This window comes from Callospermophilus lateralis, chromosome 13 (assembly GCF_048772815.1).
Source record: "Callospermophilus lateralis isolate mCalLat2 chromosome 13, mCalLat2.hap1, whole genome shotgun sequence".
NCBI lineage: Eukaryota > Metazoa > Chordata > Mammalia > Rodentia > Sciuridae > Callospermophilus > Callospermophilus lateralis.
In genome coordinates this window covers 76184929-76194388 of record NC_135317.1, presented here as the reverse complement: position 1 = coordinate 76194388, position 9460 = coordinate 76184929, and positions in this window count along the sequence as shown.

Sequence of the window (9460 nt, the reverse complement as noted above, 5' to 3'; positions counted from 1 at the left end):
CTTCCTGGGTCCAGCCTCTCCCCCCACCCTCGTGGACTGGTGTCCCTCCTCCTCTGCTTTGCGCAACCTCACTGTTGATCCAGGAGCCGAGCTGGGCAGAGCCTGGAGCTAGGGCCCTTGAGGCCCAGAGGGGTTCCCCGTGGGAACCTTCCCCCGCCCACCACTGTCTTCCAACTCCTGGTCCCTTCTCCTGTGCCCTGACCCCCTAAACTGGGAAGACCTACCTGGAGGAAGGAGAGGGGACAGGGGAAGTGGGGAGGGTGGGGTGGCTGTGTCCAGTTTGGCTAAAAATCTGAGATGTGTCACCTCACGACAGGAGGGAGATGGCTCTGGACTTCTTAGAGGAGGACCTGGCGGGAGGGGGAGGCTATCAGAGGGGAGCAGTCTGGTGGGTAATTTTTGTGGAAGGGGACACTGGGGGAGAGAGAGAGAGAGAGAGAGAGAGAGAGAGAGAGAGAGAGAGAGAGAGAGAATGAGCACATTTACTAAGGGTCTGGAGACCTGTTTGTACTCAGAAGGGTGACATTGCTTCTCTGAATCTCAGACTCCTCGTTAGCAAAATGGGGAGCAGCCCCCCTAACTTCACAGCGTTGTTATGAAGATCCAATGATGTAATGGCTAAGATTTTACCTACGTAAAATGTAGAGAATGATACAAATGTTGAGTTTCTGTCCTTAATGAGGTTGTACTTGAGTTAATGAGGGCTGGGCTGGTGCATCCCATTCATTTGGTCTTGGCACCAAGGTCCAGGGGGAACTGCAGGTAAGGGATGGTTTCCTGGGAAAAAAATCCCATGGATGATACCCCACAGAAGGCAAGATGGGGGCAGGAGCCTCCTCACTTCCCCTGCCCAGCCCCTTGCCTGGCACTTAGTCGGTACACAACAGATGCTTGTTGAGTGAATCAATAAATGGTGTTTTGGAAGAGACACGGGCAGAAATGAGTAAGGATAATGGCACGTGAGACATTTCAGTGGGAGAAATGCAGGGTGGCTTCGGAAAAGCAGCACAGGCTTTACCACCAGAATGACCTGGGTTCAAAGATTCAGTTTCTTCATCCCTAAGCGGGGATAATAGCAGTCCCAGACAGTTGCTATGAGGATTTGACAAGATCTAGAGTGTGAAGTGCTTGGCTTTTCGTAGGCATCCAGTAAGTGGTAACGGCGATGATTATAATTATTAAGATGGGAGGATGCTCCCTTCTGTACAGGAGAGACTATTACCGGGCCTCCAGCCCTTCACCTTCATGAGGCAGGTTGGCCTCACTCTTCCTCCACGCCCTCTATGGGATCTGCAAGCGTCTGGCTTTCCAAGTGATGTTCTTGGTGGACTCTTTGGAGGCCATGAGTGGGGAGCAGGATTTTCCAAGGAATCTGAGCTACAGATCTGGTTTCAGAGAGACTTATGTTTTGGGGAGTGTGTTCCAGGCCATCAAATAGACCACTTGCAAAGACATAGCCCAGCTGGGCACAGTGGGGCGTGGTTGTCATCCCAGCAGCTTGGGAGACTGAGGCAGGAGGATTGAAAGTTGGAGGCCAGCCTCAGCAACTTAGTGAAACCTTTAGCAACTTTGTGAGACCCTGTCTCTAGATTTGAAAATAAATAAATAAATAAAAGGACTGGGGATATGGCTCAGGGATAAAATCCCCAGTTAAAAACAAACAAAAAAACACCCCAAATTTTGGAAGAGGTGATGGGAAATTTTGCTTTCATACCCACCAACAGGAAGTGACCCCAGAAGCGCCTTCTGAGGCCACTCCCAAAGGCCAGAAGTTCTGGCAGCGCATTGGGTGGTGCTACTAACAGTGCGTTGGGTGCTACTAACACCCAGTCTTACTAGGGCCTACTTTCCCAGCTCCTCCCACCGATTTCCTCATTTCTGCAGTGGTACCTTTCTCCCTGTGACTCAGTCCCTCCCCTGCCACTCCACCTTGTCCTTTTCCTACCCCTCAGCCTTCATGTTCATTGCTAATCAGCCCACTGTGGTGGTTTCGTCCCTTCTGCTATTTCCTCCCTTCCTCTTCCTCTCTTGTCCATCGCCTCTGCACCTCTACTCTGTCCTTCCACCTCCAAGTCTGGCCTCATACCTGGACTGTTGCAATCGCCCTCTAACTGATTTCCTGGCCTCCAGCCCTGCCTCCTCCACTCCAGCCTACACCCCCTGCTCAGAAATCTCTATCTTCCTCATTTCCAGAAGGGTGAAGCCAAACTCCTACTAATTTTGACAATTTTTGATGTTTCCCCCTCTGGTCTTGTGTGGGTGGGTGGGTGGATTTGTTGGCTGGGTCCCTCTGGACCATCCAGGTGGGTCTGTCCAGCACCCTCTGCCAAACCAATTAGGGTCTCTGCTCACACTTTGCTCTTAACGCCGCTGGCACTGACTCACTTCTGCTTTCCCAGACCTGCCCATCCTTGAGATGGCTTCCGTCCCTCCTCCTCCCCTCTCCTCCTTTTGTCTACGAAATCTTTCCAGACCACCCCAGCCTGGAGCCCTCTCTCTCCTCTAGGATCCCCTTCCCGGGCCCTTCTCCAGCCTGTCTACCACTGTTGGCTTTGGTAATTCCCGGATGTCCTTCCAGAGAAGGGAGGGAGGAAAGGGGCGGGGTGGTGGAAATCCTTCAGAGAGCATCAGGTAGGTGACTCAGGACTGCCTCTACCCCTGTGGGCAGGCCTCCAGAGGCTGAGAACCGGATGCCAGGGAATCCCCTCCGACACAGGCTGACAGGGAAGAGCCCCCTGCTTTCTGCAACCCTGCACCTGTCCCTTCCCCATGCTCTTTGCCCCATTCTTTTCCAGAAACAGGGTGTTGCAGGGGAAAAGACTTGGGGAGCTTTCACGACCCCTGTTTTATGTCTCAGTAAGCAGAACCCAGGGGTCAGTCAGAGTTGGGAAGTTATTGCTCCGAGGGAATTGAGGGCTCCCTGGGCCCAAGCCTCTCATTTTGTGGATGAAGAAACTGAGTCTTGGAGGGAGGCGGGCGGGGCGGGGCGGCTCTGAACTAGGCCTGGACTCCCACTCAAGAGCCCCTACTGGAATGAGGCTCTAAACTCCCCTAGAGACAACACTGACCCCAGCTTTCTGGAGGTTCACCCCCGCCGCCCCAGTGGCATTCAGAGTGCTCCTTTGGACCACTCTGGTGACCTTGCTCCCCAGCTGAGGAGACGGGACTGCTGGGTTCCAATTCTTCTATAGAGGGCTCTGCCACCCTGGCCTTAGCTGCCCTGGACAAGGACAAGCAGAATCTCAAATCTGCAGGCTCAGGAGCTGCGCGGGTCCTGGTGAGGAGGCGACCTCATCATACTTCCTAATCCCAAGAAGAGGGGTGTGGGGGTGTCACTTCATCTCCAGCCAGTCCTCAGCGCTGGAGGAAGGGGGTTGGGAGGGGTGGGTAAGTGTGGCCAGCACGGTGGGGAGGGCCTTGCCTCCTGGGGTTCTCCAGGCCGTGGGGTCCCAGAGTCCCCCAGTGAGGGCACCTCACTGTGCTGGCCTAGGGGTGGGAAGGTGAGAGGGGGAGAAGGGAGAGAGGTATAGGGAACATGGTGATCTGATCCCTGGTTAAACACACAGCTCTGCCCAGTGATATCAGCGTCCTAAAAAAATAGCCCAGTGCTCTGTCGCCATAGGTGCCCTGCCTCCATCAAACAGTGACAGCCCCTCCACTGCCTCCCCTCCCCCGCTCCTGCCAGATCAGGGATAAATAGCAGGTGCCATGTGACAATATTGAGGAACAAAAAGGTGACCCTGGCCCTCCCACTCTGCAGAGGAAAGCAGCGCCCGTCCAAAGAACTGGAGAGACTTGGTGGGGGGACAGGCAGGGCTAAAGGCAGGTAGGGGGGAAAAGAAGAGCAGATGGGAGGAGATAGGGGTGCAAGGATGATTCCTAAGCCCAGGGAGGAAAGTGGGGCAGGGGTTCAGGGGACTTGCACAGTGGCACGGCTGGGGGATGGGGAGCCAAGGGCAAATGGAGTCTGTGGGGAGCCCCTATAATGAGTTCATGCCAAAGAAAGTGCATTGGGACCTCCTCCTAATCATTTTTGTGACTAGATCTGTCCATGTCCCTAGAGTACTGTGGGCAGAGATGGGCGCTGGCACAGTGCCCAAGTTAATGCATGGGAAGCCTTGGAAGGGTGCCCCGTGGTGAGCCTGCGGTACCTCCTGACCATTATTGTTGCTACTGTCCCCTGGAGGATTCGCTTTCTTGCTCGGCCACCTCAGGCAGGTCACTCTGCTTCCTTGCCTTTCTTTTCCCCTCTGCCCTGCCCCTCAGCCCCAGGTCCCTACTCTCCAGAGGTTCCCAAGACGGGCTAGGGGAAGAGCAGAGAGGCTTTTCAGAAGCCAGGACACCTGGGGAGCAGGAAGGCGGGGGCCTGACTGTGGGTTTCCGTCAGGTCTGGAGGTGACTGAAGAGATTAACTTCCTCCTCAGCCCTGCCTGGCTGTGCGTGTGCGTGTGCATGTGCCTGAGTGTGAATGTGTGGGGGGTGTGTTGGGGGGTGTTCCTTGACGCACCTGTGCCAGGCACGGGAGCAGCCCCGGCTTGGCCAACCTCCCCTGGCGTCCTTATCACTGGTTCCTACCTGGCCAGTCGCTGTGTCTGGGAAGAGGAAAGGTCACTTTGAGGCTTCCCCTTTGCTCTGAGTGCCTCATCCAGGGTGGGAGTTCCAGGGAAAGAGCAGCCTCTGTCTGGCCAGGGTGCGGATGGGAGCTGGGACAGGGTAAGTGTGCTCCTGGGGCCTCAATTGGAGACTGTGTCCCTGGCAGGCGGAGGGAGTCTATAGAGGCGTATATACCCTAAAGTCATATTTTTAAAAAATGAAATTCTCATATTTCCTGGACAAATCTCCTGTCCCCTGCTCACCCCAACCTACTTTCCTCCTCAGGGATGTGTGGGGAGGACCAATGTCCCCAAGGAGTGCCCTCTCTCTGGCTGCTCCAGGACTGTATCGCATGCAGGAGACAGACTCACTGCTGGGACCCCCCAAATCCCCTCTCCTTATCTCCAAGCCAACTTTCCTTCCCACTCTGGCCCCCCTGCTGGGGACAGGCTGACAGATGCTGGCTGGAGGAAATGAATTCCTGCAAGAGGAATGGAGGGTAGATGTTGTGAAGTACTTCACAATAGTGAAACCTGAACAAGGTCATGGGAACAGGCACTTGGGGTTCGACTCCTAGAGGTCTCTGAGGATTTCAGGGCTAGTCTCTCTTGGAAGCAGGGTCCTGGACAAGGAGAACAGTAAAGGTCCAAGAATCCAGCTCAGAGCCAAGAGTGGCCGAGTGAAGGGCCATCTCCCTTTGAGGAGGTGTCAGCTCTGTCTTCCAAGTAGTGACCCCCTCACCCTCCAGAGCTCGGTCAGTGTAGAGCTGGTCCCCCAGTCCCTCAGTGAGCTGACTCTGATTATTTAGTACAGTTTAATACACACAAAATACCAATCATGTGCGAATCTCCCGGAGGTCTGGTCCCTGAGAGAGCAAAGAAAGTTCATCTCTGCCCCCAGGATTTCATACAAATGAGCCCCAGAGCTGACTGGACCCGGGAGGTGCCTAGGAGGGCCATTCTGGAGATGGAGGTGGCACTAGTGTATGTGGCCTCTGTGCTGCCCAGGCAGGCCTTTGTCAGGTTCTGAGTGCCAGGGCTGAGATGAGAGAGTCAGGGGCGGGTCAGGCCTCTGGAGAAAGTTGTCGATGTGAGTGAAGACAGTTAGGTGTGGAGGCCTTCTCTCTCCGCCCCTACTTGGGGGCCTGTGTCACTCCAGGGGGCACTGCATTAATGCTGGTCTTCCTCCTGGTACTCAGACCCAAAGGGGCCAAGTCTAAGTGGGAAGTTGGTACTAGAAAGACTTGCTTGGCCTAGGCTGGTGGCCCTCTGAGCTGATTTTCAGGAATAGAGCCACTGCCTGAGGTGGCTGGGACCCCAATGAGCTGCAGGGTGAGCTCAGACGCTGGGAGCCCGTGAAGCTGGCTCTTCATCCACTGACCTGATCCAAACCCTTCCGTGCAGAAGCATTCATCATGGAGTCAGGTCCCCTGGGCCCTGCTCCCCGCTGCCCACCCGCCTGCCTGATGGAGCTGGTCCCTCCCCATCCTCTCCCACTCCCGGTTTCCTCTCCTTCCACTTCTTCCAATTTCTTAAGATTAATGGGGACACACAAGGTTCCATGAGGTTCACACCAAGTGCCCAGAGCTGGTGGAGAAGTGGAGGAGGACCTCGGCAGAGGGAGGGGATCCAGCCACACAGAGCAGGCTGGCAAACAGGCACTCAGAGCTCTTTGCTTCAAGGCTTGAGAAGAAAGGGGAGGCACCTGAGGAAGGCCACCGTCCCCCTTTCCCTGGAAGGCCTGTGAAGGAGGTTTTGCCTCACTGTTTGGGGGTCTTCTGCCACTGCCTCTGTCCCACGCACTCCCTCAACCCAGCTTGGCCTTGGCAGCCAAGGTCCTTCCATGGAAGTGGGGACCCCCTGGGCTCCTCGGAGGGCTGCTCTCAGACTCAGGGGCCAGAGAGTCCTTCCCACTGGTGCCCAGGTTGACCAGCAGCTCACCCCGTGACCTGTTGGTTCCTGTCATCCTCCTCTCAGTACCCCTGGCGCCCGCCCTCTTTCAGGGATGACCCCGGCCCTGTGGGCTGGGCTGGGCTGGGCTGGATGGGCCTTACCGGTGGGTGAGTGGAGCCGGCTGGGCAGGGCTGCAGGTGTGTCTGGGCAGCGGGCAGCAGAAAGGTGTTCGTGAGGTGTGTGAAAGGGCTCTGCTCAAATAATCCAGGGAGGCGTTTATAAATAACTTCACCTCAGGGCCACGGGGTGAGCCCCGGCTTCTGATTGGCTCCGAGGGGAAGTGGTTTTGAACACTACACCATAGCTAAGCCTGAGGAGATAGGAAAAGGAGATAAGGGGGAAAAGGTCCCAAATGAACAGCCCTTTTTTGTTTTACTGGGGGAGCAGGACTGTTTGATGGGAGCTTGGCACTTCCTAAATCCACCCCGAAGACAATAGGTCACATTCAACGGGGCCCTGCCCCACAGGCTCCCCCAAGGCGGCCAGCCGAGGAGGGACACAAGGCAGATTCCTCTCTGAGCTTGCTGTCCTGCTGCTTATGGGCTGGGGGTCAAGCCAAATAGCCTCTTGGACAATGGGAACCTTTGAGGCCACCTGAGGGTGGGACTCTGGAGCTGCTTGCTTTGAAGGTTGTAGATCTGGGGGTGGGGGACAGCAGACCTCTGACCATCCCTGTGGAAGGGCATGAGCCATGTGTGGGAGACCCTGAGAGGTCTTCGAAGGTTTGGGGGGCTGTAGCAGAGACCTGGTTCCCAGTTCTGTCCCTGATCTTAAGTCACTAGCGAGTTCTGTGCCTTGGTCTATCCATCAGTGCAATGGGGAAAGCATCTCTGGTCCTCTGACTGCTCAAGGTATCAAGTGGAGAGAAGTGGAGGTGTGGGATCTGGTAAGGAGCTCAAGAAACTAGACCTACCACAATTACATAAAAGGTGCTTTGAAGGCTAGTGAGCCTCCAATCCACAGGCCACTTCCAGGAGCGACTGTCTGACTGAGCTATGGTTTTTCCAGGCTCAGCCTGCCTTTGGGGGTCAGAGATACCCACCCTAAGCCCATTGAGAGCCACTGAAGGACCTCAGAAAGCAGTTCTGCATTGCAGGGTGGGAGGTGGGTTGGGGGAGTTTCTTGACATCTCCTGGGAAAGAGAGTCCCCACCCGATGCCAGGTGTCCTTTCTTCAACACATGTGGGGCAGGCTGTCCTAGTCCTAAATTGTCTTTCCATCTCTCTAGAAGAAAACAGGGGCTCTGGAGTGTTGGAGAATTAGTACAGGGGTGCTTCCGTGAGGCACCACTGGAAATTGGGATAAAATAAAAGACAAAATGGGTCAGTTTCAGTACATAATAGAAACTCAACAAATATTTGTTGAATGAATGAGAGAATGGATTGTCTGCAGGCCCAACCCCAGGGGTAGTTTGTCTATGCATTGCTTGTGTGGACCAGGGGAACACCCAAGGTCACTTAGAGTTGTCAGGGTGTGACCAGACAACAGCCTGAAGAAAACCAGAATATAAGCAACCTAAGCATGCCCTGCCACCCAGCTGAGAGAAGGATGTTTGCGTGGACACTGCCTCCAGGAGCCCTTTCTGGCCATTGCAAGGACTTAGCTGGTTCATTCCTGTGAACTTTTCTGCACCAACCGAATATCACTCAATGCAACCAGTGGCAATTATATGCTCCATTGTCAGTCTTTCCAAAGATGCCTGGGGAGGATGGGCAGATGGTGCCTTGCTTGTTCATTTTGGTTTCCCTACCACCTAGGCCATTGCCTGGTACATACTAGGAGCGCAATATAGGTTTGTGAGATGGGAGAAGAACTGTGTGATGGAGAATGGGGAAGGGCAGGAATTTGTCCATGGATCGTCAAGCATTGTCCAGTGTTGTGGGGAGCCTGACTTCCTCTAAACTTTGGCCAGGAAATTCCTAGAAAGCAGATGAGTCATCCGGCTCCTACTCTACTCCGGGGACAATGGCCATCCAGATCAAATGACTAAGTCCCTTTGCTGAGATACCATGCCCACCAGGGAATCATCTGGCGTTACATCCTTCTGGGCAGAGAAGGCACAGCCTAGCTAACTGAAGCACCCAGGGCTATCTGAAGACACTCTTCTTCTCTTTTAAATGACCCATGGATATTTGGGGCTACCAATTGGTCTAGTGTAAAATTTGTTCATGTGAGAATCTCCCCTCATTTTGACCTGCTTTATGGAATGCTTGGCTTTCTTGCAGGTTGTTTAGTTTAATTCCCATACCAACCATGTGAGATAGGCATGTTACCCTGATTTTTTTATGATGAGTAAACTGAATTTGACAAAAATGAAATAACTTGCTCAAGGTCACAAAGATCTGGATGGAAGAGAGAGAAGTCGAACTCAGATATTATGGCTTCCAGTCCTCTGCTTTGTCCACTATGTCACTTTAATCTTTGGACTCACAAAGCTAAGGATGGGGCCCTACTCAATACCGTACCTTTTGGACACTTTCAGCTTCCCTTTCAAATAACTCCCAAGGTCACCTGGGTGCAGATGGCTGGGACTTCCAGAACATGTGCTGGAGTTGGGGACTAGTTAACTTTTTCCCCAACTGTTCTATTGTCTCAGCAAAATCCTGGGCAGGCAGGCCTAAGTAATATGGGCAGGAGGGATGGTCCCAGAGGTTCCTTCAAAGTCACCAAGGGGATGAACAGGGGCCTCAGGATATGGGCAAGAGTCATAGGTGGGTGGTTCAGAAAGAAGGAACCAGACCGGAGGCTGGGGAAACAGGAGAGGAGGTAGAGCAACCCTGGGGGCTGACAAGGGCGTCTTAGGGGTATCTTGGATGGGATTAAACTGAGGTACAGAATTTGGGCTGGTGTGGGGAACACAAGGATATGGAGAGAGAGACATATAAATGATAGAGAAAAAGAGCAATGAGGACTCA